Genomic DNA, 26,294 nt, shown 5'->3' with positions numbered 1-26,294 from the left:
AATAATAAAATTTTTTTTTAAAAAACCTATGTCCTATGGAGGATACATGTGCCTAGAGTCTGGAAAGAGCAAGAACATAGAGAAAACATCAAAAGAAGATAAACAGTGAGAATGAAGAATGTTGTTTCAGTAAAGGCAAGAGAGAAGAGATTTAACATTCTATAACAATGGCTTTAATATGATAAATATTTTCTGCAATGAAGCCCTGAATGATCTTGAACTATCTAACGTTTTATTATGCTCATTTTTCTGTGTTTGCTGGCAAAGTGTGGTGTAAGTCTATACCTTTAGATAATGTTTTCACAATAGGGTCTAAAGCACTTTTTCTGGTTAAGCTTTAGTGTAGGACTTGCTGAGGTGGAAAGAGAACCAAGATGCCAAATCCCATTTCTGGTGACCTTCATAATAATGTAGAAATGGCACCCGCCCTAATGATTCCATTCAAGTGATCTAAAATAGAAACTCAGAAAGTCAGCAACTCACAGCCAACCTCCACCCTTTTCTCATTTTCCTTTGTTTTCATTTGCTTGTTACTGGGAGCCCCTGGTCTAAGGAGGGTTCCCATCCTTCCTGGCCAACCCCTGAACTCTGGCGTCCTGCCCAGTGCTGAATTAGTAGTGCAGAATCCCTTTACCAGAGAAGGGAACAAAACGTGGAGAGGACAAAACAGACTGCTCTTTGGTCTCCGTGGCTTAATCTCTAGTAAATAAGGCCGGCATTGGATACAAATGGAATCCTCTGGCTAAAACCAGTACTGATGTACTGAGACCCTCCAGAGTTTTCTGCTTAAATAAATCTTCAGGGTGTCTACTTTTTGATGAAGATTTCTAGGTGTCTAAATTATATATATATAAATGATATTTTTGATTTGGAAAAAAAACATTTTCCAAATCATAAGTAACTTCCAACATAATTTTTAGCTGTTTTGGTCTTACATAAGTTAGTACATTCTTCACTGTTAAAGTGAGTTGAGTTGTTCATAATATTACTTGATAATTATATCACTGGCAATTTCTATTTTTTCACCACCCCACACCCCATCTGTGCCAAAAGAAGCATGATAAATAATACAATGTGACGCTGCTGGTGGAGGAGAGTAGTAAAATATGGAACATGGCTGACTTCAGAATACATGTAACTTGATACTTTCCCATTTCTTTTTTGGGGCCAGTTTGGAAACTTCCACTTTCAACACAGTTGTAGGACCCCTAGTAGGTACCCTCTGGTGACTCAAAGTCCCATATAGATAGCCAATCCTTAAACTGCCTCTGTAGGCAACTCATAATTGATCAGATGGAATTAATAGTTTGTCTCTTTGACTTCAGTTTCTGGCTCACTTATACAGCTATGTTAATTTAATTAGATTTCTACCTCCACTTCAAAGCATACCACCGGTGGTTCACGGACGCATACCAATCATTAAAATGACACATATTGTTTCCCCTTCTTTTTTCTCAACCACTTTTAAAATGTTTTTTTTTCTTAGCATCCTGCCGTGGGCTCTAAAAAGTAAAGTACACACTGGAGCACCTAGGTGGCTCACTCAGTTAAGCATCCAACTTCAGCTCAGGTCGTGATCTCCCAGTTTGTGGATTCGAGCCCTCCATCAGGCTCTGGACTGACAGCCCAAAGCCTGGAGCTTGTTTCGGATTCTGTGTCTCCTTCTCTCTCTGCCCCTCCCCCACTCTCACTCTGTCTCTTTCTCAAAAATAAACACTAAAAAAATTTAAAGTCCATGCTAATGATTTTAAGGTAAAGTGAAAGATGTTATGAATAGATATTTGTGAGGACGATTCATGCCGTTCTTGGTGGGGGGGGGGGGAAGCAGTAGAACTCCATTCTTTGACTATTTCCTCCTTGTTGATTTAAAAAGATTTGGCTACAACAAGAAAATGTTAGTGTTTAATTGTGGTCTTATAATAGTTAAAAAATTAACTCAGTGCACCTGGGTGGCTCGTTGGTTAAGCGTCTGACTTCAGCTCAGGTCATGATCTTACCTTATTTTGGGTTCGAGCCCTGCGTCTGGCTCTGTGCTGACAACTCAGAGCCTGGAGCCTGGTTCAGATTCTGTGTCTCCCTTTCTCTCTGCCCCTCCCCTGCTCATGCTCTGTCTCTCTGTATCTCAAAAATAAATAAAACATTAAAAATAATTTTTTTTAATTAACTCAAGGGTGAGGCGCCTGGGTGACTCAGTTTAGCATCTGACTCTTGATTTTGGCTCAGGTAATGATCTTATGGTCATGAGACTCGGCCCTGTGTCAGGCTCTGCATTGGACAGGGAGCCTGGTTAAGATTCTCTCTCCCTCTCCCTCTCCCTCTGCCCTTCCCCTGCTCGCTCTCTCTCTCTCTCTCTCTCTCTCTCTCTCTCAATAAAAACCAAAATTAAACTCAAGGAGAATTGCTTGTTTATTTATTTATGTATTTATTTATTTACTTAGAGAGGAAGAGAGAGAGCAAGAGCAGGGGAAGGGCAGAGAGGGAGAGAGAGAGGATCCCAAGCATGCTCTCCACACTGTCAGTGCACAGCCCCATGCGGAGCTCGATCCCATGAACCATAAGATCATGACCTGAGCCAAAATCAAGAGTCAGATGCTTAATTAACAGACTGAGCCACCCAGGTGTCTGGAATTACATCTTTTTGATGTTAAATATACTTAAGCAAGACCCTGGTATGGCTTTTAGTTAATTCAAGTCTATATTTGTGTCTTTCTATACAGTTTTAAAGTTTTTATTATATAGTTTTTAACATTTCTTCTTAAATTTATTCTTAGGTATTTTTACTTGTTACTATTGTGAATGGGAAATTCTACTCAATTATATTTTGTTATTGATTATTGTTTTTACATAGCAGGCACACTGATTACTCTGGTTAAATTTATATCCTGCTTTTCTTATTACTTTTAGAAATTTTTCCATTGGTATTTAAAGCCAAAATATGGGTACCGGATGCTCATTGTTAATGGTATATCAGTGCTCTAAACACTATCAGCACAGAAGTAGTAAAGTTATGTAATTATGCAGATACATACAGATATACATCTATATACAAACACATACATACATATATATCTACACACACACACACACACACACACACACACACACACACACACACATTTATCTCTCTCTCTCTGTTTCCCTAATATCTGATGTGATAGAGGAAATCGAATCAGTATTTTGCAGTTGGACTTCCATTTCTGACCATGATAGTTAACAGAAACCCTACACACCTTCCCATCATAAACAACTATAAAATTGGGCAAAATACCTGAGGAAACTGTTTTTAGGCACTGAAACAGGCAGCCTGTGGACTGTGATCCTTGGAGAAAGTAAACACATATGGCAAACCCGACTGTTACTCTTGCTAACTGCCTAAGAGCACACAGGTGAAGCCCAAAGATTTGCAGTCATGCTAAGCGGAGGAAGCAGAGATAAAAATTCCTGATGAGTTAAGGGCAGACGAACATAGAGGAGAGGTGCACAGAGGGGAAGGGAAGGTGGGGAGCAAAAAATGCCTATATAGGGATTCAACTCAGATTCTTGGCCAAGACCTACACCGCATACATCACAGCAATGTGCTGAAAACTAAAGAAAGAAACTCTTAAAAGAAGCCATAGGAAAAAGACACATTAAAGTCAGTGGGAAAACTATAGAAATAATAGGGGACCTATCATCAGAAACAATGGATTATAGACTATAATGAACAATATCTTTAAAGTGATGAAAAAAACAAGAATTCTATGGCTAGGAAGAATAATCTTAAAAAATAAGGATAAAAGTGAAGATAATTCATTGCCATGAGAACGGAACTGCAAGAAATGGTCAAGGAAGTACAGAAAAACAGAAGAGGACAGGACAGGACATGTGTTTTGTTTTGTTTTTAATTTTTACTTCTTAATTTCTTTTAAAGACAACCTGCTGTTTGATGATAAAAATGATAATAATAATAACATAATTTTTCAATGTATGAGAGCTTAAACTATATAATAGGAGGTATACAGAATTTCACTATTGTAAGCTTTTTATATTTTTGTAAGTTTTAAAGTATGAAGTGTGAAATAGTGCAATATTTATTTTAAGTGGACTGTGATCATTTAAGAATACATATTTTAATCTCTAGAACAACCAGGAAAAAATTAGTAAGAAGAGATAAAGCTAGAAAAGGTCAATAGAAGAAGAAGTAAATATTAAAAATATTCAATTAACCTAAATTATAAGTACATACACATGTAATTTTAAAGTAAAAGGATGGAGAAAGCATGCCAACAGTAAGATAAGAAAGCTGGAATATCGTATGTTTATGTCGGAAATAGTGGATTTCAAAACAAGAAATATAAGCGGAAATGAAGAGGAGCGTTTCAGAGTGATAAAAGGGTTAGTCATTCATAATGAATACTGTAACAATCCTAAATGTGTCTGTACTTAATAACAGACATTCAAAAATACATGAAGCAAAACTTACAGAATAAAAAGGAGAAATAGATGAATTCAAAATCTCATTTGGAGCTTTTACCACCCCTCTCTTAAGCAATTGATAAAAAACAAAAACAAAAAAATTTAAACAGCCTCAGTTTTATTAAATAAATTGTCTTTGTAATAAGGAAAAAAGATTACATCAGGAAAATTCCATGTTCATGTATGTTCACCTGTGAATTATATCAAATTAAATAGGAAATAATGCCAGTTTACTTAAATACTTAAAAAAAAAACAACTGGACATTCTCAATCAACTTGACCTAATTAACATTTATAGGGTATTACACTCAACAATAACAAAATACACATTCTTTATAAGTGCACATGGTACATTCACCAAGATGTCTCATTGAAATTCCATTAAAATCTTACTGAGTGTATTTTCTGACCATGATGTAATTACATTATAAATCACTACTAATGAGCTATTTAGAATTCTCCCAGATAGCTGGAAGTTTAAAAACACATTTCTAAATAACAAGTTAAAGGGGAACTCAAAAGGGGTATCAGAAAAAAAAAATCAAACCAAATGATAATAAAATGCAACATAGAAAATTTTGTATGTGCAATCAAGGAAGTATTTTAGAAGAAATTTATAGTAAAAATAGCTTTATTAGAAAGGAAAGAAAGACTTAATATCAGTCACCTAGTTGTCTAGCTTAAGAAATTACAAAAATCTAGAAAAAGTTATGATTTATTTAATTTGTATAATTATATATTTGTATAATTATAATTATATATGAATCACACCCAAACTAAGTGGCAGGATGAAAATAAATTAAAAAATTAAAATATCAATGAAATAGGAAATAAAAAGGCAATAGAGAAAATCAAGGAAACATACACTCTTTTGAAGATGAATGAATTTAATAAATCCTTATGCAGACTGATCAAGAAAAAAAGAAGACATAATTACCATAATCAAAAATGAAAAATCATTACAGATCCTACAGATATTAAAGATATAATAAGGGAATATTGTGAACAACTTTTTGCCAACTTTCAAACCTAGTTGAAGATGCTATAAAAAATCTGAATAGCCTCAAATCTGTGAAACACATTGTATTTGTAATCAAGGGAACTTCCCACCAAGAAAATTCCAGGCCTAAATGGTGTCACTGGTGACTTTCATGAAAAATTTGAAGAGAAAATAACAGCATATTACCTAAACTCTTTAAAAATATAGAGGATGAAGTATTGTTTAGCAACTTGTTTTTAAGACCAGCGAGAAATTAAAGAAAATAATATTATGGAATAGTGTCCCTTATGAAGATAGATGCAAAACAGTTAGCAAAATATTAGGTCTGAGGCAATAACACATTTTAAAGATAAATATTTCATGACTAACTATGGCTTATTCCAGGAATCCAAGATTGTTCCAACATTCAAGTGTAATATATCACAAGGAATAAAGGAGAAATGTCATGTACGTTTCTCATAAATATGCAAAAGGATTTGACAAAATCCAATACCTGGTCTTGATAAAACTCTAAGAAAACTAGGAATAGAAAGAAATATCTTCCTAAGTGAATTTAAGAAAGTTGCTGTAGACAAGGTCAGTTTGCAAAAATCAATTATATCAGTGTTCCTTAGCATCACTATACACATGTAACAAATATCGTAAATAATATTTAAAATATTATTTATAAAGCTATCACAAAAACATAAAATACTTAGGAATATATTTAATAAAATATGGGCAAGACCTCCATCCTTTCTTTGCATAAAAATTGACAAGCTAATTGAAAAATTTATGTGGAAATGCAAAAAATCATAGAATAAGAACTTTGAAAAAAAGAAACAAGCTTGATTTCCATACTTACTATAAAACTGTAGCAATCAAAAATACTAAAACACAGACAAAAATATCAATAGAACAGAATTAATAGCCTAAAAATTGACCCAGTGTTTATAGTCAATTTATTATTGCCGTGGACCTCAATGTAGTTCAACAAACGTTCCTGGACATCGAGTTGGGAAAAAATGAATATGTATTCCCACTTAACACTATTAAGAAAAAAATAATTTGAAGTAGTGTGATGATAAATTTTATGTTTCACCTTGACTGGGCCATGGAGTGCCCAGATATTTTGGTTAAACATTATTCTGGATGTGCCTGTGAGGGTGTATCTGGATGAGATTAACATGTATTCAAGTTGGAACATGGGTCCTCTGCCTTTGGGCTCAGATACAAACTGGAACTATACCTTCAGCTGTCCTGGTTCTCAGGCTTTCAGGCTTACTATGGAACTACCCTATCGGTATTTTTGGTCTCTACATAGAGCTAAAGATGTAGATATTATCAGAGATATTATTAGATATATATCAGAGATATATATTTATTTATGTCTGCATCTGTTTCTCTAGAGCACCTCGACTAATACAAGTGTGTCACAGACCTAAGTATAAAAACTAAACCTCTAAATACTTTAGTAAAAACTATTGGATAAAATCTTCATGCCATTGGAGTACACAATGGCAGGTTTCTTAGGATAAAAAGAAAAAAGGGGGGAAGCACAAACAATATAAACAAAAATTGAAAAATTTAACTTTATCATAATTAAAACTTACTCATAAGACAGTGTTAGGAAAAGGAGAAGGCAAACCACAGACTGTGAGTACGTATTTGCAGTGTATCTGACAAAAGCTTTCTACTCAGGATATAATACTCAGTCATAAGAATACAACCATCTCTATTTAAAATATGGGCAAAATATTTGAACAGACACTTCACAGATTTATGGGATTGGTCAATAAGTGCATGAAAAGATGTTCAACATTCAACAGTTACTTAGCATTGTTGAGTCCATAGTCATTAGGGAAACAAATTAAAACCACAATGAGATACTATTTCACATTTAGTAGAATCACTTAAAAAAAGACTGGAAGTGATGATACTATGGAGCAACTGGAACTCTTATACACTGCTGAAGGGAGTTCCAAATAGTAAAGCCTTTGGAAAACAATTTCTTACTCATAATGTTAAACCTGTAAGTATCATATGACCAGTAATTTCATTTCCAGGAGGAAATGAATGCACATATACCCATATGACCCAGTTATTTATTCTGAGAGATGAATGCCTACATATACAAAAAGTCTTGCACATGAATGTTCATAGTGGTTTATTCATAAAAGTTTCAAATTAAAAGTAATCCAAATGCCCATCACAGGCTACTGAATAAATAAACTGTGGTATAGTTCTGCCCAGCAATAAAAATGCATGAATTGCTGATACCTGGAACAATAAGATTAATTTCATCAATATTATGTTGAGCAAATGAAACCAAATCTAACCCAGGAAACATCAATCTATGGTGATACACATCAGATTAGCACATCCTTTTGATGTGTGGATTAATTGCAGAGGGGCACAGGGAAATTTATGGAATGTTGGGAGTGTTCTGTATCTTAGGCTGTTGATTATTTATATGCATTTGTCAAAATTCATGGAATTGTATAGTTCATATGGTCTGTTTTATTCTAGGAAAATTATACTTCAAAAACATTGATTAAAAAAAATTCGATCACTTTCTTAACAATGTAGCCTGCATTTTGGGGGTAAAATAAATACAGATAGGAGAACTTTCTACTGTCCTTTGTCTACTTTATATTACCAAAAGAACAGAAAGGGTAGCTTCTTTGACAAATGCAGTCAACATCTGGAGGTTTTGGAGATGCAATTTATTGGCAATATCTTAAAGATCTTTTACTGTGAATATAAATGCATTGTCTTTTGATGAGATTATTGTAATCTAATTGAAATAAATGAAAAAAAAAGATCCTTGTATCTTTGGGCCAATTTATTTGTTCCACTAAATATATCAGGAGTACCTTAAAGACAGAAAATAAACATTCTGCCTATTTAGTGCTCAGTAGAGCAACAGATCTAATAAAAAAAGGAGGAGAGTAAGAATTTACAAAGCACCAATCGTGTATCTGGTCCTTACATGACCTTATAACACTTCTAGAAGGTAGGAGTCGTTATGACATCCACTTCAAAGATGAGGAAACCAAGCTGTAGTCCAATATGAATGGTAAGAGGCAGGCCTATATCATGACTGAGACTGTATTTTTGATCTACCCAGTGAGTCTTAGAATTTGGTCAAAAAAAGAGTATGCATCAGAATAATCTCGAGTGTTTTAATTAATATGTAGATATATTGGCCTTAACCTCAGACCTACCAGTAAGAATTTCTAGGGATGGGTATTTCTGAACTTTTGACAAATTTTCTAGGTAATTTCTAATTAGCTCTAGAATTTAAGAATTGTAATTGCACACAATACCCAAAACATAGTTAACACTCAGCAAATACCCAGTACTTAGCAACTGAGTGCACATGTTTACATGTTTGTCATCTGAACTTTGCATGGGAATTAATTAGTCCTGTTACAATCTAGCTTTATATATCTGGGATTTCTCAGTGGACTCAGAAGTTCTTTGCTTTGGTTTGTTTTCTTTACTGTTTATGTGTATGTATTATTTGCTGCAGTTAAGTAACAAAGATTTTTGGTAGTCATGAAAGGAGCTCCCACCGTGTTAAGTATAAATGACTTCCCTAATCTAACGCTTCTAAAGAGACAAATCATAAGTTCTCAGGAGTTTCTATTGTTCACTGGCTTTCATTGTTGTGAATTTTGTTTTATGTTCATAGTTTGGTTCCAGATTTTGTCCCAGTTCATAACCAGAAAGGTCATTTCTGGGTTTGTATTTTTTCATATGGGATTTCCCCAGTCTGTTTCCACATGAAAGAGAGCAAAAGAGCAAGTGAATGTTGGATTCCAAGCATTTTTGCCCAACCTTACCTAATAAAATATTTTTTATGTTTCTTAAACATAATCTGATCCTATTTTTCTTAGCCTTGCAGATAGTAAATTCACTGGCCTGCTACATTTTTGTCATGCTCATCCAACTTGAAAAGTTCTTTGGTCTGTCAGTCTGTCTCCTTTGCCCCATAGCGCCATATACACCAAGAGCTACAGAGTTAAGTAGCAAACATTTGGACATGTGTACTTCTCCCAACCTTTGATCTCATTCTCACCATACATGTCCTCTCTCCTGTTGCAGAATGTTCTAAACGTATGCAGTGTAAATTGTTTGCTTGTCTATTTTGCCACTGAATCTGAAGTGAAATAAGAAGTGATTTAATATATAGGCCATACTTTTTACTTCCACAAACTAATTCCCATGTGCTTGCGTGTGTGTGTGTGTGTGTGTGTGTGTGTGTGTGTGTGTGTGTGTTTAAATATAAAAACAGCCATAGTGCGTTAAATAATGATATTTGTAAATGCTGTGAACCTAAATACTTACTAGGGTGGGAAGTTTACACCCAGAGAAGATAATAATCAGTCCAGCTTTAAATGTCCTTTATCTAAGAGGCCAGAGCATTGGAAGCTTCTGTTGCAGTAAGTTTTAAAGTTTTCTCTGCCAAATGAAATGGGCATTAGGTAATTCTATTGTAATTCCAAAATCTCTCCAGGTGACTTTAAATTTTTACCCAAGGCCTGTAACATTTGTTTTGGGATCATCAGTTTCTACTAAACTGTGTTCAGGAAACTGTGTTCATAATCTATTACATGGCTTTTGAAATGGGTCAGGAGACTCACATTTGCCTCTCTAGATTCTTACATTTATGCTTTACGTATCAACTTCCAGATTTCTTCATATGTAAAGTGAAGGTAATAATAGTTTTTGCAGTCTCCCTGGGAAATTTGTAAAGATTAATTTGTTAATTAATTTGTCAATTAATGAAGTACTTCAAGATCTTAGAGGAAGGAAGTTTCATAGATAAGGTATAAAGATATCATTATAATTTGTGTGAGGTTCTGCTTTATGGGTGGGATGACCCCCTCTTGAAAAGGTCACAGAAATGGCCCAAAGGCATGTGGAATGACAACAATCTAATCTTCCCTATTGCAAAGCTCCCTGTCCCAATATCATTGTCCCTTGTTTCCTGGCTCTCCACTGGCAGAAGCCTTAAACATTGAGCAACCTTTTGGCTTGGAGAAAAACTAAGTGCATACTTGCCTATATTCCAAAACCAAGATGACGTATACTTCCAATTGAACAGATGTGGTCAGCCGTTGATTGGACCCAGAAGAGAAGAAATTAAATGGATCCAAAACAACAGCAAGTAGGAAATAGGGGTGAGCAAAGGTGAGAAGATGCACTATGTCTTTCCCTTTCTCTCATTGTGTTTTCTTATGTCTTAGTCCCCCTTTTCTCGATAAGGAGATTTTCCAAGTCTTTTTCTCTCCTTGGCTTTCTTTGCTTGGTCATAAGGATGGGTGTTTTCGGAGTGGCAAATCTTTCCCATTACCTTCCAAGCACTCACAATTGAGCAGGGATATTGAATGGTGCTTAATAAATATTGCCAATATCCATAATTCAAGGACTTATATATCCATTAAGAGGCTATCCAGGCCCCATGGCATTTCTCATTCTGCTTCCAGGTGCCCTCTGTCTGTTAGCTATTTCACCGAAAATCACCAACTGAGTTCACAGAATCATAGAATAATTGAGTTGGAAGGTGCTGTGAAATTCTCAGTCCAAACTTCCACCTTGTTTCACCCCTTATAAAAATCCCCTTCCTGATTCTCTGCAGAATTTTGTTCAGCCTCAGCTCAGAGAACTCCGGGCACTGGGAGCTCACACCCTTGGAAGACATGTTTGTCCAGCTCTGGCTATCCAAAAGTTCTTATTCACCCTGAGTCAGAATCTGCCTTCCTAAGGCTTCTACTTTTCATTCTTAGTTTTTCCTTTAGAGCAACATGGAATAAATTTATCCCTCCTTTTAACAATTTCTCCTAATTTATCCCTCATCTGGTTAAGCAGCCTCAGTTCTTCCACTGTCCTGTGTGTGAATGTGCTGTCCACATGACTATATATTGAACTTGTGGTCAACCATAAGACCTTCATCTTTTGCGTATACATTGCTGTAATCCACCTCTCCCTCATGGTACACTTTATCTGGTTGATTTTCTTTTGAGGATAAGTGGGAGGGCTTTATATTTATCTCCTTCAAATTTCATTCTGTTACTTTGAGCCTATCATTCAAGTTTTTCTCCAGTCTCAATTCACCTCATTTGCTTTCCTACTACCTTTTTTGAGTCATCTAGAGATTCTATGTCTGCTTTCTATGTAGTCTTCATATGGCTGGTGAGGATGCAGAAACAAAAGGTCCCAGGCATTGTGAGGGAAGATCTCCTTTGAGTGGGTGGGGCAGCTTCTGTCAGGTCTCAGCCCACATCCCCTAAAACCCCTGCACACTGGCCAGGCACACTTTTGGCTATTAGGCTGCCTCAGGCTTCCAGAGCCCATGTTGCCTATGCTTATGGAGAGAGAGCCTTTCTAGGAAGCAAGTTTTCCTAGAGGTAACCCTCAACCAACAACCATTGGATACCCTGGAGTATAAATACCCCAGCTGTCTTGTACCTAATGCAACCACCTCTGAGGTGTGATTTCTGTTATCAGAGCCTCTCTTAGGATTAAGTTAAAGCAGCCTCCATGGTTCTTTATCAGATAACATGCCCTTACTGGCTTACAGTGTGTGTGCATGTCCCTGCATGTGTGTGTTTGTGTGTGTGTGTGTGTGTGTGTGTGTGTGTGTGTGTGCATAAATTATATTTAACATCAATGTCTCTAATTTAATGACCTATTTTTTCACCATTTGTGTGCAGTGGTTCTTCTATCACATGTGGGTTTTTTTTGTCTTTTAGAATAATCTACTTCTTCTGTTGATTGATCTGTTTATTATGTCTGTTAATACTGACAGAAGAATATGTGCAAGAGAAAGTTTTCTCATGTAATTCTTTTAAACACAGTGACATGGATAGCGTTTTAATTTGAAGACAATTTTCCTGAACAGAGAATATAGAACAAAGTGAAAAATAAGAAATGCTGCCTTGATACTGTTTATCTCTTAAGGTTGTATGTGCATGCCTCTGGTATTAAGACTCCTTAATTTTTTCTTTTGTTCTGAATGTAATTTTAAAAGGCATTTTCACTATTGGTATCTTATATTTGTTACAAACTGAAGTCATTCTGGAATATATCAGTCCTGGTTTGGTGGCAGTGTTGTTTTGAATGTGTGATAGGCAAAAAGTCAATCGAGGGAAAATCAAAGAGGTTTCAGGTATTTATTAAGGTGAGATGGCAGGAATATACATAGCTATTTGAAATTCTCCATTTTTACTTTGCATGTGCTCTGTATTAAGGAAGGATGTCCTGTATCTCTTTGCTGGCTGAGCAGCTTAGAGACTATTTGGATTAAAATAACTTCTATGTTACAATAGCAAATGCTTTTTACTATCATATCAAATGTGTTTTATTTTTTTCAGTGTTTTTATCCTTGCTCTTAAGGATTTCCAAGCAGTAAGAGACAGTGATAGTTCTTCATCCTTCCAGTAGATGCTTCTGGATTGTCCTAGGTAGACTGTTCCATTGTCATATGCCAGCTCTGGGCCAATTACTTGTGTTAGTATTCTTGCCATTAATTGATGAAATCTGAAGGCTTGTATTTGGTCTCAAGTTGTTGTTTTCTGTTACTTTATTCAGTGAACCTGAGTATGTCCTCCCTTGCAATTCTTACTTCTAATCACATCATTTCAATTTTTTTTAATTTTATTTAATCCTAATGGCTCAAAGTAAGCTACCTCAATTTTTTTACAATGTAAAGATATAAATATTCATATAAATAAATATACACATACATGGATAAATAGATAAGTCATATCCTGTGATCCCTACTGTGTCCAGATTCATTATTTTCATCTTTTTAATCAAATTTTAATTTTATAGGGTAATAGAATTTTATTTATTTATTTTATTAAAAAATTTTTGGGGGGGCGGCTGGGTGGCTCAGTCAGTTAAGCATCCGGCTTCGGCTCAGGTCATGATCTCACAGTTTACAAGTTCAAGCCCCCTGTCAGGCCCTGTGCTGACAGTTCAGAGCCTGGAACCTGCTTGGGATTCTGTGTCTCCCTCTCTCTCTGTCCCTCCCCCTGCTCATGCTCTGTCTCTCTCTCTCTCTCAAAAATAAGTAAAAATTTAAAAAAAAATTTTCAGAGCACAAGTAGGGGAGGGTCAGAGAGAGAGGGAGACACAAAATCTGAAGCAGGCTCCAGGCTCTGAGCTCTCAGCACAGAGCCCAACACGGGGCTGTAGCTCACAGACCATGAGATGGTGACCTGAGCCGAAGCCGGATGCTTAACTGACTGAGCCACCCAGGCACCCCTATGAGGTAATAGAATCTTAAGCATCAAAAATCCTTCAGATAAAATCTAACCTGGTCCTGTAATACTTTTATTGATGGAGAAATTGAAAATAAGAATTTATGTAGCTTATTTGCATTAACAGTTATACTGAGTGTTCTAAACTTAGAATTCTAGTTTTCTGTTAAAAAGATATGTTTAATTTACCATATCGCTCATCCCACCTATCACCACAGGAAGTAGGTGGCCATGAGAAGGGAAAATAAAGGAAAATAAAATTGGTTATTTTATCTTTCTGGTAAAGTAAAATAAAAGTACTGAGAAACTGAATTTGGGAATTGCCTTTTGGGGATTTTCAGTATTAATGCAAACTTTGTCCTTCATTAGGGAAAACTATACATTGCAAAAGGGCCATATATCTTAGAAAAGAAAACACTTGCATCGCACAGTTGCGAGCAGTGCCATAAGGGTAGCAATATTGTGGTTGCAGAAGCACTAGGTGAGAGCAGGCATGTGTTTGTTGTGTCCCATGTTTCTCTTTGTTTCTTTTCTTGCCTAGGGAAATTAACCAACTGGCGGAGAAGCAACAGATCTGAATGCATGGGGGAAAAAACCCAGTTGCTCAAGCCTGTCAAAATGTATATTGAAAAATTTTCATCAACTCGCTTTGAAACATACTCTCTAACCTAAACCCAGTGTCAGTGGACTGTGGCAGGTGTTCCACATGGTAGTTTAAGAATGTCTGTGGGAGACATGGAAGTAATTCAAACAAAAGAGGGCCTTTTTTTTTGTCAATAGAGGGGATGGTGGATACATTTCACGCAGAGGCAACATTTGTGTTGAGTTTGAACTGTGGATGGGATAGACGATTAGTGTTCATGTCCAGGTTTGGATTGGGCCCCAGGGACCTGACTGAACCAGAGGCAATTGACTGAATTCAGATGCCACAATTAGGCTGGGAAAAATCCAAGAGGAATACATTTTTTTTCCCCAGATGACCTGAGACACTTGTCTATGTTGAATTTTCCTGTTGATCTCAGTATGTGTGTCTTTTTCTTTAAAGCTGATGAGTGGAATAACCAGACAACACTAAAGTTAAGAAGTTTCTCACATGTCCACTGTATATTTTTCTCAAAACTCTGCCCATATTTCTTTTCATCACATGTATTTATCACACATAATGGAGGGTTTTTCCATCTAAAAAACATAGTGACTCATTTTGCTAATCAATATTAATTCATACATGTATGGTTTAGATAGATATGAATTTTTCAATGTACATTTGGTTTGAAGTAGAATAAGGATTTTTTTTTACCCATTCAGATATTTCTAGGAGAGCAAGTAAAAACAGGAACATAGATAGATGTAAGTAAATGGTAGAGAACAAGTATGAGACCTGCCCTTAGAGAGATAAACATCTAATAATGTGTGAACAGATTTCAACTGATATCAGAAAGGCTGGGAACAACATTGGTTTTGTTTCATCATTTGAGGGAAAGAATAAGAGAAGAGAGAATAGTGTCTTCTTTTTCTCCCGCTTGGTTGGGAGACTGTCATCAACATTGGCTTTAATCCTGGATAATCAACTTTTCTAGCAACTGAATGCAAGGAAGTTGGGTTTGTTAGCGATTTGAACGATTTCCAAATGAAAATCAACTTAGTTTTTTCTATTTCCTGACATATTGGCAAATCATTTTTATGAGCCCTTATGTGATTCATTGAGCCATTTGGGGAGGGTCAGAGGGCAAGAGTGCCATTTACCAGAGCAGGTTTAAGCTGGGAAAGGCGAGGTCAGAGGGGAAGAGAGACCCTCATTACTCTGGGAGGTTCTGGGGGCCAGCTCTGAGCCTGCCCAACTGTGTTAGGCTCACACTGGGTGTTTGTTAGCACAAAGCACCGAACTGCAGGTGTTCTGTGCTCTAACAGAGTCCTCAAAGATCAGCCTCAAATGTTTCTGTTACTATGAAGAGGATTAAAAGGATTTAAAAACCTAGCAGGCCTGTCCAAATGCTAGCATATTTGCCAACATTTGCCAAGAGGGAGGAAAACAGGATAGGCCGTATCAGCTACGAGGCTTGGTAGTTGGGGGAAACATACTTTTCAGGTTTCTTTTTCCCCCTTTCTCTCCTTTTTTTAATAGCCTGAATGTGGAACTGTAGCACTTTCAACTGGAACTCGTTAAGAATTCATGGAGCAGAAAATGTAAAGGGTTCTGGAAACAGGGACTTTGAAAGGCCAGAAGTGGGCTATAAATAAACCGCTGTTGATACTCATTTTTTTTTCTGGTGGTTAAATACACTTATTACACCAGAATGCCCACGTGGAATAAACCAGGTGATTTTGACCTGAAAACCCAATTTACATGGAGGGGCACGTTGACATTTATGGACTTACTTACCACGTAGAGGTATCATAACAGCCATTACACATTCTTGAAAAGCACTTTGGCTATCCTGTATGGCTTGTCCGTATTGACAGCCATCACCTGCAAGTGAAAGTATGAGGGTCAGGCATCTGGAATCCTTGTTAAAGCACCAATGTTACTGCTTATCGTTAATGGATTTTACCATCAAATTCCAATTTCTTTGCTTTCAGCTTTGCCCTACCTTTAGTGGTTCTGGTTCCTCTATACAACACACTGATTTTTCAGTGAGGTCCAGTGAAGAGGCTGAGAACTGAGTTAGCTGTGTGACCTTGGGTAAGTCAGATAGCTTCTCTGAGCTTAGCTTCCTCACTGATCAAGTTGGAGTAATAATAAATTGCTCTATCCTCCTCATAAGATGTGGCATTTTTAAATAGGGGTGAGGCTGACACCAAAGACTTCCTTGCATGTGTTTATAGATAATATGTGAAGGTATGTGCATACACACACCCACATACACACACACACACACACACACACACACACACACACACACAGCCATGGCTCCCATACACATTATATAAGTCTCCAATTTCTAGGGTGGTATTGTAAGAGTTTGCTTGTGTAATGGGTGTTGATTTTGGAGCTCACTGCAGAAACCTATTATTTGAATATGTCCTATCATGTGATGTTTGGTACAGGAATTCCTAACCTGGATCCATGGCCACTGCAGACTCAAAGATAGGCCTTAGAGGTCTGTACCCCAGAGAGTGGATGCAAACATTTAGTCTGCAATCCATGCATTTTCTGGAAAGAAGTTTCATTATTTCTATCTGGTTCTCAAGGGAGTCTACAAATCTTGAAAATATTTAAGAACCACTACTCTGCAAGCTCTGGACTGTAAGGCAATGGGGGGAAGGATACAGGCTGTCTCTCCAAAGACAAGATAGTTCTTGCTTTTTTCTCGTGGCTCTTCCGTTTTTCTTTTCTCCATTTCATCATCAGTTAAGAAGGTATACAATGCATATTTGAAATTTAAATCAGGTAATTCACTTTTAACACAGTGTTTGATAATGCTCAATAAGTGTTAGCTTTGTTTTAGCATTTTAATATCATGTAGTATCTTGATAAGCAAGAGAGGCATGCAGGAGATATTGCCCTTGATTAACTTGCCTTTGAAGAGCTTGAAGGGATCAGACACGTTAATATGTATCAAATAACAATGAGATTATGTGGGAAAGATTTCAAGGAAATGATGGAGGGAATTTTGCATGTGTTCAGGTTGAAGAGCAGCCTGAGATAGGAAGACTGGATGAAGAGAAGTTGGATACTCTAGCGAGAGTTCGAAGGGGGAATGAGTCAGGCTTCCAGGTGAGATGCATCCAGAGGTGACTTTAGCCAGACAGGTTGAAGCAAGATTGTGGAGGGTCCAGAATGACATGCTGTGGAGTTCGGATTTGACCTGGAGGTAATGGGAGCTTCAGATGATTTTGAGCAGGAAAATTACATGATGAAAACAATATATTCAAAGCATTAATTTGGCATATATGGGCAGGATGGAGCCATGTGAGAAGGTACTGGAGTCAGGAAGGGAACCAGGAGCTATGGCAATAATCAAGGTGTGAGGTGATGGGGGCCTGCTCCAGGAGGGGAATGTTTGTGGAAGGTGCTGGGTATGGGGGCGGTGGGGCGTGTATCCACCTTAATTGCTTATTTGCTATGATTTCTGTTTCCAACGGCAGTTTGCCTTGGCTACTAAACCTTCCTGACCCTGAAATGTTCACTCCAGTCTTCCAACAGAGGAAAGAAAGAGGAAAGGAAGGGAAGAAAGGAGAGACGGAGGATGGGGATTGTTAGAGCAGGCAGTCAGGGACCTCTAGCGTGGAGACTGGATTCTAATCAACCGCAGTAGTCTCAGGGAGAGAAGGAGGAAGAGAGTAAGGATGGTCATTTGGACTTACTCAATTTAGGAATAACTTCCTCAAAAAGAGTCAATATGACTGAAAAATGAGTGACTTTAGTCTCCTATTTACATCAGAAGGAGCCATAAGATGCAGAGAAAGAGAGGCATTTGCTCTCCTGATTGAGCTTCAGGTTCACCTAAAGCGATGGCTTTCAAACTTTTTTGACCAACGCTCCATAATAAAAAATAAATTTAGATGGTAGTCAAACACACACACACACACACACATACACACACACACACAAATCTAAACATAAACTTTATTGAAGTAAAAGTTTTATAGAACATTCCTTCTCTTACCACCTGTGATTCATTCTGATATATTTTTTTCTGATCTATGTATGTATTTATATATGTATGTATTTTTACAAAGGATGGTTGTGAGTCACTAAACTGATTTTTTGATCCACTAATGGGTTACAACCTGCTCCTCATAAACCATAGACTTCTAAGGAGCTGGGATTCAGCACCAGGATCAGGAGATTCACGTACTCACAGGCGCAACTGGAATGTTTTGGTCGGCTTCTGTTTCCTACCCGCTGGCCTCACCCAAGCCTTTATTCTCTGTGGAGTTTCAAAACCTGAGAAGAGATCGCGGCCCTGCTCCATTTATTTTAGAACTCCATTTCAGAACCTGATCTCAGATGCAGTGCCTACACCCAAGCCCCCTGGCAGGGCCGTCCAGTTCACTAGCATGGCAGTCCTCACTTGGGACACGAAGCCCACACACGAAGATCCATCAACAGGGCTTGTTCCCTAATGAGACCTGAACCCAGACACAATGGCCACAATTGGTACAGACATTTTAATGTCTTGGGCTGGTTCCTTATATTATCCTTGGCTCTAGTGGACCAATGCACACACAGTAACATTCTTTACCTGAAGTTAGCTGTAATTTCAAACTAGGTAGAATTCTTTCCTACCTTTGAAACCACAAAATAAAATCAAAGAAATAGGATCTTTTGCAGACTGTGGCTTTGCATTGACGAGAAGGGGTGAAAGGCAAGCACATGGCCTCAGGTTGGAAATAAATTTTGAAATGTCTGATTTTGATCATAAGGCCAAATTATCTGGGCACGCAGTGGTCATTAAAGCCTTCTGTCTGTAAGCCTCTCGTGTATGTATATGCGTACCTGTAGTTCAGCATTCTGGCTCAATAATAAGTAGAACATCAAAGCAGAGAAGGAAAAGTGAACTCAGGCATTGAAAATCAATCTGATTTAAGGGAATTGAGTCTGCCTATGAACTCAGCTAGTTATCAATATCCTGGAAAGAAAAATGTAGAATATCAATTCTAGGAGCCATAAATCAAAATGGGGGTGCAATTATTTCCACTTACATGTTCCTGCTTTTAAGAAGACTAAAGTTGTGAGGAATAACTCAGGTGGGAATGAACTCCAGTATTTTGCAGTGGTCATTCTTCTTTTGGGAACAGTGGCCTACTTATTACCTGACTTTGACCATTTCCCTGGAAATTTGAGTGTATATTGGCAACACTGTTGAGTGTTTTGGTGGGCCCCTGGTTTCCTTTATGGTCTAAGGATTGGGTGGATATGTCGTCTGCTCAATTTCCAAGTAAAGCCCCAAGTTAAATGGTTCTAGAACTATGGTACATTAATCCCCAGAAGGAAGTCAGTAGATGACTTTTGAAATTATATGGAAAATTTTGTGTATAAGTATGAGAATGAATTTTTCTAGGAAGAAGGCCATAGCTTTCATCAGTCTGCCAAAAAGATCTGCAAAAAGCTTAAGAATCACTGCACCAGAATATCACCAGCATCTAGATGTGTCAAAGTAATATAATCATCAGGCTCTATCTTCGGGGACCACTCAAATCATGGATTGGAAAGTGAAAACACCACCCGGCAAATGGCTTCATTTAGAGTCGAAGGCTGGGGTATGGGACGTGGTTTGGATTCCTGTGAAAACCAGCTTCCTTCTGCCTCGTGACTATACACTGTATGACAACCAACTCAATTGGTCAAGGACCAATTGTAAAAAGGGAGCTATAATGAGAAAGGCAGTATAAACAACAGATAAATGGAAAATCCAGGACCAGACCTTGTATCTTTAAATCCAGGTCAAATGCTCCTTTCATTTCCTTACACTGCCATGATAATTCTTTCAGTCGTTCAAACATTTAGTGAGTACTGGTCTCTCACTGAGCTGTTTTCTCCAGGCCCAACGTCCCAGCTTCTTTGATTCAGCTCTTAAAATTGACATGTGCAGTCCCTCTAATATTGTGGTTCCTACTCTTAGAAACACTCTCCTCTTTGTCAATGTCCCATTAAATTGCTAGATTCCTAGGGGCGCCAGGGTGGCTCGGTCAGTTAAATGTCTGACTCTTGATTTCTGCTCAAGTCACGATCTCACTATCATGGGATTCGGGCTCCGGGCTGGCCGCACAGAGCCTGCTTGGGATTCTGTCTCTCCCTCTCTCTCTGCCCCTCCCCCACCCAAGTGCTTGCTCTCTCTCTCTTTCTCTCTCTCTTCCTCAAAAAATGAAAAATACAACAAAAAATAATAAACTCAAATAAAGTAAACTAAGCGCTGGGCTCCTAGAAAATATTTCAGATATGAAGCGCAACAAGGGCTAGCGATTTACCACTGTCTTTTTCCTTCCAAGGAATATGGGACTAAGAAAGCTCTGTTGCTTACAGTACCAAATAGCACATGTTGTTCTTCTGATACCGAGCCATTTACCTCTGAATCCCTGAAGTCTACAGTGATAGATATCCTCCAAGATGGCCCCTGAAGATTCTTGCTCCTCCTATTTATCCCCTTGTGTAGTCCCCTGCTACACTAAAAAGTACTGATCTGTAGGGCACCTGGGTGGCTCAGTCTGTTGGGCGTCCGACTTCGGCTCAGGTCATGATCTTGCCATTTGTGGGTTCAAGCCCCGCGACGGGCTCTGTGCTAACAGCTCCGACCCTGGAGCCTGCTTTGGATTCTGTGTCTCCTCCTCTCTCTGCCCCTCCCGTGCTCATGCTCTGTCTCTCTCTGTCTCTCAATAATAAGTAAACGGTAAAAAAACTAAAAAGAAAACTACTGATCTATGTAACTAATAGAATATTGTGGAAATGATGGAGTGTGATTCCAGGGCAAAGTTGTAAAAGTCATTCCATTATTTTTTTTTTGTCCTTCCTATCTTTTAGATAACCTATTCTGGAGGGAGAAAGTGCCCATGTTGTAAGGGAACACAAACAGCCCTATATGGAGGTCCATGTAACAAGGAACTGAGGCTTCCTGCCAATAGCTAGTGTTGTATTGCCAGTCATGTGAGTGAGCCATCATGGAAGTGAATTATTCAGCCCTTGTTGAGCCTTTAGATGCCTTGACCCTAGCCAACTTCTTGACTGAATTCTTTTGAGAGACGCTGAGCCACATCCATCCAGCTAAGTCACTCTCAAATTCCTCAATTTTAAAGATATTTGTTGCACAACAAAAGATAACTAACACATCTATTCAGTAGATAAGTGAAGCCTAACTCTATCATGTGCTTTAGATTCACATTCAAACAAAGATACTGATCATCTAATATGGTGCCGTATATTTTGTGACATGTTTCAAAATAAATTATTTTGTTCACTTTTTATGATAACTCTGTTATGGATGCATAATAAGCCCTTTTTTACGTAGTAGAAAACTAAGACTCAGAGAGGCAAAGCAACTTCACTATGGTCTCATATCTAGAAAATGAAGTGAGAACTTGTATTACTGACCAGATTTCCATGTTCCACCTGCTAGGGTACAGTTTCAAAGGACATATGAAGCCACAAGAACCATAATGGAGGGCTATGGTGCTCAGGGAAGATAACACTATATCTTTACATTCCTGTACTGGTACAACCAACTATTTTGCACCTTCATTGAAAACATGACTTTACTGCAGAATCTATTGTATTTCATGCTCCCTTTTCTTTTTCCAGAATTCTTTTCAAGGCAAAATATCAATGAAAAAGTATTGATTATGGCTATAGTGAGGGAGTAGGTTTGCAGAACCAGTATTAAAGCTATTATGTGTTTTTTTCTGGATGTTTAGATGGAGATATATTCTTCATCTCTTCACATGATCATAAAGTCACATTTAACAGATCTTGCCAACATCTATATACTTGACTATAGTATTGCATAAAAAGAAAACCCACATTAGAGCATAAGCTATGTTTTATGTTCACCACTGTACCCCAATGTGTAACTGCATGGCTGTGGCAGACACTTAACAAGTAATGTTGACTATTACAACATATGATGGACAGGCCGCTTTATAAAATGGACGTTTACCTTCAAATTAAGATAAAGACTGTCACTCTAATTTTTACATATATATTTTCTACTTATCACTAAAATCTATTATTTTCTATATTTCTTTCTGTATAGAAAGAAATGCAAGAACCTGAAACAAATAATTCAGACACTAACACATTTCTTCATGGGGATTATTCACATTTTATATAGTGGTACTAGTGAATGGTGTCCAAAGTCTGAACCCTAATATTTTTCATCACATTGAAGAAAAATCTTTGAAAGGTAGAATGGTGAGACATCACTCTTTCTTTTTATCCCATGGCTGCATGTCATTTTTATTTTTATACCTCATCTTGGATGAACTTGCTTTTCTCATTTATTCTCTGTTAATATCTAGCTGTCCTGGGTAACATTATCATCTTGATTAAGATCAATGTTTCATGTCGAAGTTTGCACAGGCAGCATTTAAACATGTTCGGGCCCAAAGGAAGTTATAGTTGTTTGCTGTGTGAACACTTGATAATTTCATAGTTATAAATATGAGCTTTAATGTTTTCTATCAGGTTAAGGTAGAGAAATGAGAAAATTTTAGATCGCGTGTGTAAGTGTTGTAATTATTCTCATTGCTCTTCTACTCTTTTCCACTATAATCTGTCATGTCAAATTCTGTTTGGAATACAGAGATTTTTCTGTTGAGAAGAAAGGAAAACAGATTTGTTTAGCTTAATGTTTTATTTCAAATGACTAATAATGGTAACGATGATATGATTCTGCTCTCTTTTAAGAAATTTCAGCTCACACGATTTCCTGCAGAACTGGGATCGACAAGGAGGATATATTTCACTGAGAAATAAGTAAACAGGGATCTTTAACAAGACAACCAGTGTTTCATGCTTAAATAAATCAATGGGAAGATAATAAACCAGTTCTGTGCTGATGATTCCTTGATTTCTGGTCTTTCAGGAAAAAACAAAACAAAAACAAAAACAAAAACAAAAACAAAAACAAAAAAACAATACCCGCCAGATAGTTTTTCTACATAGGTGAGACAGAAGGTGTGAAGAGATCATGTTGCCCAGTTGGGTCACTTAGTTTTCTTTGATTTTGAGGAGGAAAACTTGAAGTCAAACTGCCTGAGTTAAGATTTCAGCCCTTCCGCTTGCTGCCTGTGTGATTTTTGAGCAAGTTGCCTAGCTTCTCTGTGCCTATGTTCTTATCACTAAAATGAGGTTAACAAGCTGGGGTACCCAGCTGGCTCAGTTTGTAGAGCACGTGACTCTTGATCTTAGGGTTGTAAGTTTGAGTCCCACAATGGCTGTAGAGATTAGTTAAAAATAAAATATTTAGGGGTGTCTGGGTGGCTCAGTTGGTTAAGTATCCAACTCTTGATTTTGGCCCAGGTCATGATGTCATGGTTTGTGGGATGGAGCCCTGCATCAGGCTCTGCGCTGACAGCATGGAGCCTGTTTGGGATTCTCTCCCTCTCTGCCCCCTCCCCCCCCGCTGCTTTCTCTCTCAAAATAAGTAAATAAACATTTAAGAATAAATAAATAAAATTTTTAAAATGAGGTTAATTATAGTATTTACTCCCTAGGACCATGGTGAGGATTCAGTAAGTGAACACTTGCAAAATGTTTAGACTAGAAACTCACAAAGTAAGCACTCTGTAAAATTTAGCTGCCATTCATTTATTTGACCATAATGTTATTGTCACTGTTTAATAATTCTGCAACTCAGGGAATTAAGAGCAGGATCTCTTTCACAGAAGGCATCCTCTTGCACTGAATATGGTCACATGAGGACTTCAGATTGCCATCAAAGTTACCATAGCAAAAGAAAATTCTAATGAATTTCTCAAGAGGTGATGGAAAAATTCTTGAAAAAAAGTTCGTATGTTCTCCTGTGATGGAGAGAGCTGAGAGGCACATGGCCTGACAGAGGTCTGGAGTTGGAAAAAAGTGCCTGCCACATGTTGGGGACTCAAAGGCCAGGGCAAATGACTTGGATCACTGACTGCTGAGGTGGATGTCAATATGTCAGGCAAGATCAGTTTTGTTTTAGACATTACTAGTCCAGGGAACCGACCAGAATAGCCACTTCACTTAGAAAGTACAAGGATCCAAAATTTCATCTTTCCACAACTAGGGAACAAGGTACCATGAAGCCTCCTCTGTTATGTACCAAACATCTTCTTGGAGGAGCTGTGTGAGGGAGAGGACATTGGAAATACTGAAATCAAATTGTTGCATAGAGCACGTTTATGTGAATGGGTACCGTTTCTTCTTCCCTATTGACAATGGAAGCTCCCAAGGAAGATTAGAATTAGAGAAAACTACAGAAATTAATTTTCTTTGCACATCTAAAAGTAACGTGAGTGAATTTTTTTTACCTCACTACAATTGTATGCAAATTTGCCCCATAGAATACATATGTTTCTCATTGTCATTAACTGATTTATAGCATTTATAAAATCTCAAAGTAAAGAATCGATCAGATAGTATTTTATCTTTCAGTTGGGTTTTCCTTAAATATTTTTATCAAGATTCTGACATCTAGAAGGAGAAAAATCAGATGAGTGGTATGTATTAGTAGAATGCTGTCTTATTTAGGTTTGCTTTGAATTGCTAAAATCATAAAAGTTTTAGTGGCCCCTTCTATATCCTACCCATTAGATACTTCTTAGTCCGGCTATGTCTTTCTTTCATAAATTCCCAAGTCCCAAAGGAGCTGTTTAGCGGTGGCCATGATTGTGGCTATCAGGATTAAATTATTAATATAGCTTAATATTTTCATTCTTTTTTTTTTTTCAACGTTTATCTATTTTTGGGACAGAGAGAGACAGAGCATGAACGGGGGAGGGGCAGAGAGAGAGGGAGACACAGAATCAGAAACAGGCTCCAGGCTCTGAGCCATCAGCCCAGAGCCCGACGTGGGGCTCGAACTCAGGACCGCGAGATCGTGACCTGGCTGAAGTCAGACGCTTAACCGACTGCGCCACCCAGGCGCCCCAATATTTTCATTCTTTAAAAAGCATTTAAACTACCACAGCTCTTTATACAGTTAATATAGTGCACACTGATGTTTACAACATGTCATAAGTCAAACCACAACTAAAAGTTCACTGTATCCCTACCAAAAATCAATCAAAGGAAAGGTAATTGAGTTAGCCTCCTCGTGACTTAACACGGCATGTCCATATTAACAAATTTGCCTTAATAGTGTAGTCATGCATTATCCCCAGGACATGGAGTAATGATTTAATAAAACGAAGCAGACAGAATAAGATCAATGACTAACATATGAATAGTTGTTTATGCCAATTGTTTGGGGTCGAGAAAAGGAGCCTGGAACTTAGAGTTAGATAATCTGGATCTGAGTCCTTGCATTTCTAGTTTTTTATTCGTGTGACTTGGTAAGTCACTCGTTCTCTCTGAACCTCGGTTTGTTCATTTGGACAAGGGAAATCATACCTTACAAGACAGATGGAGTCATGTGAACCGAGATTGGAGAGCAGAGGCTCTGCCGCGCTCAACACACTTCGTGAAATATCCACATGAGCATACTCATCACACACTTGTATGTGTGATGAGGAAGCGGCCGTATCGTCCAAGGTGAGGAGAAAAACTCTCTTCATTTCTAGAGAACATCAGTGAACACTTCTTAATCAGGCTTTAAAAATTACAGTATTCAATGCCGCTTTCTGCTGTAAAGCCACATTGTGTGAGTATGACTCACATGCGCTCTTTGAAAACTGGCATGACCATAGAGTGACATTGTCAAATATCCAATCCTTTTCTTCATCAATCATTGCAAAAGTGTCTGTTTATCAGAATATAGGAGAATGAGAAGAAATTTTAAAATGATGAAAAAGTCAGAGGAAGCTGTTGTTTATCTCTTTGGGTTGGAAAATATGAGGCCATCTGGATTTCACAAGACTTATTTTATTTTTACCAGACCTGGTTCCTCAGACATCTTACAGGCAATACCCTCTTCTCTGGTGCGTGATACACATTCTCAAGCCCATCTTCCACA

General features: G+C 37.6%; 1 long non-coding RNA gene across 1 annotated transcript in view; it reads left to right on the top strand.

Annotated features, from left to right (window-relative positions):
* LOC109495747 overlaps positions 1–16,568 on the top strand; it is a 187,240-nt gene extending 170,672 nt beyond the window's left edge. Inside the window, exon 5 of the long non-coding RNA XR_006592044.1 lies at positions 14,249–16,568. This is a non-coding gene — a long non-coding RNA (uncharacterized LOC109495747). The remainder of the gene's footprint in view (positions 1–14,248) is intronic.
* Positions 16,569–26,294: the final 9,726 nt, after the last annotated feature.

Source organism: Felis catus, chromosome F1 (genome assembly GCF_018350175.1).
Source record: "Felis catus isolate Fca126 chromosome F1, F.catus_Fca126_mat1.0, whole genome shotgun sequence".
In the NCBI taxonomy this organism is placed as follows: domain Eukaryota; kingdom Metazoa; phylum Chordata; class Mammalia; order Carnivora; family Felidae; genus Felis; species Felis catus.
This window is presented reverse-complemented; position numbering and strand designations above follow the sequence as displayed.